The sequence below is a fragment of the Lagopus leucura genome, unplaced genomic scaffold (assembly GCF_019238085.1).
Source record: "Lagopus leucura isolate 7727_CA_CO unplaced genomic scaffold, USGS_WTPT01 Super-Scaffold_100002, whole genome shotgun sequence".
Taxonomy (NCBI): domain Eukaryota; kingdom Metazoa; phylum Chordata; class Aves; order Galliformes; family Phasianidae; genus Lagopus; species Lagopus leucura.
The window spans coordinates 59,397,395-59,406,085 of record NW_024962263.1 but is presented as its reverse complement, the minus strand read 5'-3'; the positions used below and the strand labels follow the sequence as shown (position 1 = coordinate 59,406,085).

The window sequence follows — 8,691 nt, the reverse complement described above, 5'->3', positions numbered from 1 at the left end:
TCCTGACCAGGAACAGCGTGGTTGTACGCTGACTGGAAGATTGCTACTGGTGCTCTTCTCAGCCTTTGCTCCTGGCTTGTCCCTGCTTGTGGTGCTTCTCTGCTTCTGATGCTATCTGTAGTGTTCCTCCCCAGAATGAAACACCCAGTTGAAGCTGATGCTGCTGACAGTGGAAGCCTTTTCTGGTAAGAAATTTATCATGCAGTAGGAATAATGCAGTAGAGAAAAGCATTGTTCAGGTCTACTTATGATCTTTCTGCTTTGTTAAAGTTTTATAAAAACTATGTTATTGATAGAGTCAGTAGTTTCTTTCATTATTTCAGAAAGAAAATGGAAGCTACAGACTTCTAATGCACTTTTGCTGGAGTAGTGACAGTTAATTCCATATATAGCAATTGCTATCTGGAGGACTTTGTTAACAATAAATTCATGTTATGTACTGACAGTGTTGGCCGCTTTCCTATGTGGAGCGGTAGCATTTGTGCTGCTTGGCTCATTTTTAACAAAGCTATTATACTTAAGAAAGCATAGAAGTTTAGGTGAAATAAATAAACTTTACAGAAAACAGTTGTATCAGCATGCAAACGTGTTCCTCGTCAGAGCATTATGTTCCATCCTTTAAAATGTTTGGAAACTAATGCGCATTGAGGGATACAAATGTATAGCAGACAACTGGTAATTGGATGCAGGGTGCTTCATTATTCCAGCAGGCTAAGAACTATGATTCCAGGTCAGTAGACTCATGTTTATTTTCTGGTTCATTGCCTTTTCAAATTACTTATCTCAGTGAGAGATGTTAGCCCTGCTTCTCCACAGGGTACACCTTAATTTAGAGGCTTGAATTCTGTTCCTGTGTCTGCAGTAGTCTATATGTGTCTCCCTCCTTCTTCCACGCACTTCGGTGCTCTGAAGGCACTCACATATTTAAGTCTTTACTTCTAAGGGAGCTTTTTAGGTAGCGTTCCACTGAAAGTGGAATAGTACTACTTTCATTGTCAGTTCACAGTTCCCGGGGCTTTCCTTGTTTTCTTAATGTACACCAGAGCAATGACAGCACTGGTCTGTTTTCTGGGGAGGATTGGAGTAGCCATTGCCATTCCTCTGTTGAGCTGTTTATTTTCTGTTTCCCTAGTATGGCACTGAGAAAATTGGATTCAGTAGTGTCAGTTCAGTGATTGGAACTGACATATTCAAACCATTGTGGTTTTTTTCAAGCAAAAATAAAAAAAATCCAGTTGTTGTTTTTTTTTTTTTCAACTTGCCTTTTTAAATTTTCTTTACTCTGACATTGTGGTAGGTGGTTACCCTTATTAGCTGTCCTTAAAGTTGCTAATGTGCTTGTGGCAACCCATTCCTATTAACATTTTCAAGTAATCATTAACAAATTAGAACTGCATGCTTAAGATGTGGATCTCCATAAGTTCAGTTTTCTGCTTCATTGCAAAATTAATGGTGTATCAAAGAGTGTGGACTACAAATTCCAATAGTTGCCTTATATGAAAAATGTCCAGTGACATGTTTGGTCTCCAGGCCCTGTATGTCTTATGCTTGTCCATTCCTGAGGGGAAGGGTGTTTTATACTGATGGTGTGAAAATGAGACAAGTTTCTGACAAAACTGTGTCTGTATCAATAGATACAAAGCTGGTATTCAGTAAGGCCTCCAAGAATTTCTCTTCTGCAATTTTTCTCCAATAGCTGAGTAAATTCACACAATGTCTTATCATCCAACACATCCCATGGCAAGAGTTTCCACAGCATGTAAGTTTCTCCTTTCATTTTGAAAATGACACCTTTTCTTTGATGTCTCTTTGTTCTCCTATCACAAGAGATGGGCAAACTGGGAGTGGTAATTTGCTTTTCCACATCAATAGCAATTTCAGGCACCTGTTGTATGCTACTTTTCAGTTCACTCTAGTCTGAAGTTTTGATATAATCTGCTTTTTTTGTGTGTGAAAGATGTAATATCAGTTTGACTGTGCTTGTCTCCCTATGGATATCTTTTGTAATTATAATGTATTATTTATAAGTAGGAATGGTAGGACTTGAGGTCAGCGTGCTGCAGAGTTTTAGAATTGCATAGTATTCTTGCAATAAAGAATCCACTCAGAAAAAAGGTTGAGAAATAAAATCTTACATCAGTTTGAAGTTCAAGTGCACTCTGTCTTCTTGCTTAAAGAGAGACCAAATCTACAGACCATCTACCAAGTTAGGGGATTTACTCATTAACACAAGTAACTTTAAATAGCTTAAACTGCCTTCATTTAAACTACTATTCAATCAGCTCAATTCAAATACTATTCAATCAATTCAGTTCTTGATCAAACTGAAGTTAAGTCTAGGCCGATGGAGGACTGAAATATTCTTCTATAACAACCAGAGATTCATAAATAATCTTAGAATAATTCCCTAATTCTTCAGGTAAATACAAATCCCTTAGCCTGTATTTATGTGCTATCTGTATTTACTGTTGAGCTATGGATGTGCTCAAGCCCTTGAGTTGAGTACTTTGCCAGAGCTTTGGCTGCTTGTTTGCACTACTGAAGTTCTCATCTAGGGGTAACTGAGGCAATCTAACCTCAGAATTAAGAAATTTTTCATTTATTTTGCTTTATTTAACACTAACAGAAATGAGCAACACTGATGCCAATTGGCAGATTGTAATTTTTCTGCAAGCTTTTAACATTCAAATTCCCGCTTCCTAGTAGTTGCTTTTTGGTTTATTTTGTTGGTTTTGTTGGTGTGTGGTTTTTTCTGTTTGTTTTTTGTTTTTGTTTTTGTTTTTCAGGCTGGCACTGATTAAATGAAGAGTCTAACTTGATGGGGCAGGATGGGTTGAAACTGTGCCTTTACTTTTGTTGTAAATTTTGATGGATAAAGAGAGAAACTCTACCCCTGGCATTGTCAGCCTCCCATCTTTGTACACCGGGTAAAAAGATTCCCTCACAGTTAGCAGGGGGAGTAGGAAACAGGACTGTGATCCAAAATGTTGCTTAGGAACAATTTCCATCGCTTTATCACATTCCTTTCTCTAATAACCACTTAGTGAGCTAAGTCATCAAAATCGAGAATGTTTTCACAAACTGAACTTCTGACGTGATTACCATGCAAGAAAATGATCGTGCCATGCCCTGATGCCTCTTTGAAAGACTGTGGAGTTTTAGTAATTCTGTGAGGAATGTGTTCCTAAAGGAACCTGTTCTGAAAATAGCATCTGCAATAAAAATAATCAACTGCATAGTGAGTGCTAGAACTGCTAATTATCCCTTTATGCATGAAGTAGATTAGTTGTTAGGCAACAGAGCATAGATGAGAGAGAAGGATTAGGAAAATGGAAAGCAGCCCCCACATTTATGGTTGCTTATATGGTAAACAACACTGCTCCTCCCTGCACGGGTTTTCAATTGTTGCTTTTCTATTGGTAAATAAATTACCTAAATGTGAAGATGTTGTAGTTCTGACATACAATAACCAATTCCTGGTTTGGAAGCTATGCTGCCTTCTGAGAATGCTTTCTTTTCATTTGTTAGCAGTACATCTCCAACATCATCACTATCAAAATGAGATTTTTTCAGATGTTTCTATTTTTGTCTTGTTTGTTGACCTGCAGTTGACTTAAAGTTAATTGTCTGTCTAGATGTAGTATATTAATTTATGAATGTCAAAAAGTTGACTTATCCCTGATGCTCAGATGACAGAGGACAACCCCTGTTAAATGGTTGAGTGGTCAGATAAGCCACTAATCTAACTAATTTTGTAATTGATTACAGATCTAAGAATAGCAAGCAGGAATAACTAGCATTTTCCAACTTAGTACATCTTACTTCATCTCAGTGATGTCCCAAATCAGCTGAGATGGACCATGTGAAGTTCAGCAAGGAGAATTGTGAAGTCGTGAATCTGTGAAGGAACAATTGCATGCACCAGAACTTGCTGAAGCCACCCATTTGGAAAACAGCTGACAGAAGGCCCTGGGGATCATCATCTTTGTGAGGTTAGCTACACTAAGCTGTATCAGTACTGACAGTTTCACTTCAATTGGCTTCTAGGAAAACCTTTTATTTAATAAAAAAATCAGCTGGGAGTCTTTAAATTTAATCTCAAAGTTAAATTTTTGGCTCTGAATATGGCTGTCTGACACATACATGAGATACCATTGACCATATTGATGTGTTGGTTTTTTTTTTTTTTTGAACAGCAAATTGTTATTTTGACAGTCACTGGTTCTGCTCATCTTATTGACAAATTGAAGCTGGAAGTGGGAGGCTTAGTGTTTTTCATGGGATTCTGTTACTTTTCTATGAAGCATTTAAGCTGAAAACTTGCTCCATCCTTTCCCCAAATAGCCAAGCTTAACAAGCCACAAAGTAGAAAACAAGGTGCCATCCATCTTTCACATAGACCACTTCGACCTGAACCCTGCAGGCCCAGCCCTGCTTGATGAGTGAGAAGCTACTGCCTATGAAAAGGCTGGTGAGTTATTCACTTCTGTTATCCCATGCACAATCCCTCATTACCAAAACATTATTTGAGTCTTATGTTGTTCATCCAGACTGAGGAAGACCACACCTAGCTGCCTGAATTACAGTGCTGACTATATACATATAAACATTTATTTGCCTGAGAGAAAATAAGCTGGAGGGGGGGCTTCGAGGTTTTTGTTTTTCCAAAGGCATAAATTAGTGATAGCTACAATTATTGTTAAAGTCTTACTATACTATACTTACTATAGTTATAGACATTAAGCCACTAATTAAAATTTGATACAACTTTTTTTCCCCACAATTTGGAACTACCCTGTATATTTCTTTTCATGAAATTCACCAAGCTGTTGAAAAGAACAGTAGAAGTAGAAGTCAGTGGCATGGTGGAGAATGCAAAGAGAATTTGCTTTGGAATAAGTTCTTTTATTCTCAACTGAAAAAGTATTTTAGAATAATATTGGCAAATTATATCTAAGCAAAATCTAGTACAAGTACAGAGGACTTTACTAGCAACTTTTCGTTATATTCTCATTCCAATAGACATAAGTTCTTCCTTGTCATGTCATCCTGAACTTCTAGACAAAGTGCCAGTAACAGTGACAATAATGATGAAGACTGTATATTGAGATTGGTGAAATAAGAATCTATCATTTAACTAAGACATGAGTGTTCACCTGAAATCTTTACTATGGTTTCTTATTCTGCTCTACTATTTACAAATGTGTGTACTCAAAAACAAAAATGTTCCTGAAAATACAAACACATGCATAACCTAGCTTCAACGCATAATATCAAAAGGCTGGTGCAGTTTGTAGTTTCAACAGTTGTCAGGTTAAGGAAAGTTTAAAGTGCTGGTCCGTAACCTAACAAGGTGCATTCTTGCTAAGCTGATGAATGTAAGACTCTCATAGAAAGAATCTTCACTGACTCCTATTTGTTATATGCTAGACATCTAGAGATTAAAAACAAAACAAACAAAAAAAAAAATCTGAAGATGGATCCCAAGGGAATCTCTGTACTTCATTCAATTATCAGTTGTACAGCTCCACTATTTTGCTATCCCTCTACAAAAAAAAAAAAACCTAAAAAATTAAGCTAAACTAATAGGAAGGAAATATAGAAGAGTGGAGAGAGGCAGAATGTGAAAATTATTCAGCGGGAATGAAAAACAAGTACATACATTGCTTCAGGTTCAGGCAAAAATGTTGGTAAGCCTAAAACCAACTACCTTTGTGTTGCATACGTACTTCTACACCATATAATGAAAATGAAAGATCATAGGTTTGAAAGTCTTTGAGATATAAGACTATGGTAGAAAAGATGACTGGTACTTTGAATGTGTAAATATACAAAGGTTAACCTCTGGGCTTGGGGCTCTGAGGAAGAAATATGTACAGTCCAAAAAAACAAGGAAGAGGCAGAGTGGAGCACCCTGAAGAGTTAAAGTGAACTCTAGTCTTTCACTGATCACCCTCTGGTACTGTGTCTTCATAAATTTCCTCTGTTTATGGAGTGTTTTTGATGGCTAGCAATTCTTTGTTGAAAGTTAAGTGCTCTTTTATATGAATAAATAAAGAAGACTTTGGTTTGAATGAATACATTATTTTGACAAATGTTTATTGGAACCCCAATTATGGCTTCATAAATCAGTGCTATCTGTGGTACATCAGGTGAGCTCACCAATGCCATCAAATACCACATTGAATATTAGTAGGATACTTAAAACAACTCTGTTGAATGTTGTCCCTCTTACTTAGGCCTGACAGTAGTCAAAACAGGAAGAAATTGTTTATTATTTTTATTTAACTTATTAAAATACTTCTTGTAAGATGTAATGGACCTAAAAAATGTTCTTTAAAAAAGAAAGAAAAAACATTTGTTTTCAATTTGCAGTTAGAATAAAATGACAAGGTCAGATGCAATGCATAAACTGAGTGGCAGCTGAATTTTAAGAGTAGTCAGGGAACAGAAAGGACATGTATAATATCTATTGTTTGAACTTTACACCTTGGTGAAGTGGGGGTTTATTTGTTTTGACTGAATGGCCTCTGATGGTATGAAATGTGTCTATAACCAAACCATATGCTTTCTTGCCTTTCCCTCTCTGTGCTATAATGAATTAGGATGACCTAATGAATTAGGATGATATTCAAAGTCATTGAATTCATTGATTAAGAGAAAATATTGAATGCAGGTCAGGAAGAAAGGAAGGATATTCAAACTGAGGGGAAAAAAGTCTACAAGGGACATGCTGACAAGAATTCACTTCACTTTTCTTCAAGGTCAGCTGACTGATAGTGGCAAAATGGAGATTTTCATTTTGGTATCTTTGGTAGGGTACCAAAGATCTGCTTAAGCTTTATGAAAAGAACCCATATGGCTTCCCAAAGGATGTGTTCCAAAGTTTAGAGTAAGAATGAACTTGGATCCTCAAGAACACACAAGCATAAAATGGGGAATGAAAGTTAAGTATAAGGTGTGTGTGTGTGTGTGCTAATGTGATATAAATTATGATATAGATCCCTTTGTTGCCAAATTAACTTCCACGTAACATTCCTCTTCTGTAGCTCAGAAGAGGGAATGATGAGACATAAGTAGAATGCAAAAGGGGAGAAATAGAAGCCAGCACACTGTACACATTTATTTTCATGGAAGAAAAAAAAAAAAGTGTTAAGAATCAGATAGAGATATGACAATGAAATACTTTCAGTTGGGATTTGTCAGTTTACTGAAAGGGAGGGGAAAAAAAAAAGTCACTAGGACAAGTTTGCTTTGTTTCAGCATAAACTAACCTCCAGCATAACTCAGGCTCCACCTTTCTGGCATCTGGCAAGCAGGCAGACAACCTGGAGGCCCCAGGGCTGGAAGTCTGACACTCAGTTTCTCAGAAGCTCATGTTTCCCTAGAGATCTGCTTCCCAGATAATGTGCAAGATTCGAGGTCTTCTTCCAAGTAGTAGTTAGGAAAAGGAAAAAGTAGTTTTTCTCCGAGATGATGTTCTTACTTTCCTACCCTACCTTCCCGTAATCCCTTCCTCATGATTTCAGATGAGCAAACAATAAAAGTGTAGACAGAAATAAAGGGATTTTAGTCTTCATTATTTAGGATCCTATTTATTTATTTATTGTAGAAAAAGAGTAGTATATTCACACTAAAATCATGTATTTTGCTGCCGAAGCAGCACAGAAAACAACTCTTCAGCACCCTAAGTATCAACCGAAGCATCAGCCCTCCCTCCAGAGTTTAAGAGATGTTTGCTGTCAATCAATAATTCTAACAGATTTTGTTCCTGGCAAAGTTTATCAGCTGTGCTTATCTCTAGTCTCCTTTCTCAAGCACTGTATCCTCCCTTTGCCTGTGGCTATGCTAATTGGAAATGTGAATTATCGGAGGAGAGAAGCCCATTTTTCATTACTCAAGTTACTCAAAAACCCAGCAGCTCTGAGAAACTTCACCTTAGGTTTTATTTCTGAAAAAGCTGTGGCTGGTGGCAAAGACTAAAGAAACTGTAACACTTCATACCTTGCATAGCTTCATCCTTCAGTGGAAGCTAGCATTTAAGTATTGTATCCTGGAGCTCAGAGGATAGGAAAGCTTCAAGGAAGATAGCTGTTCTTTATTTCTGAGACATGTATTGCTGTCAATAAATCACTCAAGCTGCTATTATAGTCCAGAACAACAAACTGGCATCGCTCCTAAATAAGGGGTGTGTGAAAGATTAGCAGAACAAAAGCAATAAAGGAGTCATTAAAACACCTAGAAGATAAAATGCTTTAAAATAACTCCTCATGTTTTCTTGTAGCATGACAGTGATTGGGTCATAAATCAAAGCCATTCTTCTTCACAGGATGTTTAAGGAGGAGGCAGTGAAGTTTGTATCTATGCTCATTTATATAAAAACTGCAACTCTTACAGTAATGGGAAGAAACAGCCAGCTCACAGATCATCACCCCTCAATATTTCTCTTTCCTTCCAGCAAGAAAATTAAGCCTTGCTTTTAACAGAATTAACATAAATAAACAGAATACATTGGTAATGCTAACTTTCATTTTACTTGCTTTTAGGTTTTCCTATGTTCTACATGCACTGCTAAAAACTAAAACAGTGAATTGGATCGGATGCATAAATAGATTCCTTTTAGAAAAAGTAACACTGACTAACACAGAGAAATATTCATGTTATAAAGGTACTTTATATTACATCGTGGAA

The 8,691-nt window shown here is 36.8% G+C and overlaps 1 long non-coding RNA gene across 2 annotated transcripts; it reads left to right on the top strand.

The window, feature by feature from the left end:
• Positions 1–1,735: 1,735 nt before the first annotated feature.
• Positions 1,736–4,671, top strand: LOC122179461. Of its 2 annotated transcripts, none has more exons than XR_006178694.1 (3): positions 1,736–1,759; positions 3,769–3,992; positions 4,345–4,671. It is a non-coding gene; the product is annotated as an uncharacterized LOC122179461 (long non-coding RNA). The 2 variants fall into 2 exon arrangements; XR_006178695.1 differs by lacking the exon at positions 4,345–4,671 and adding an exon at positions 4,197–4,266.
• Positions 4,672–8,691: the final 4,020 nt, after the last annotated feature.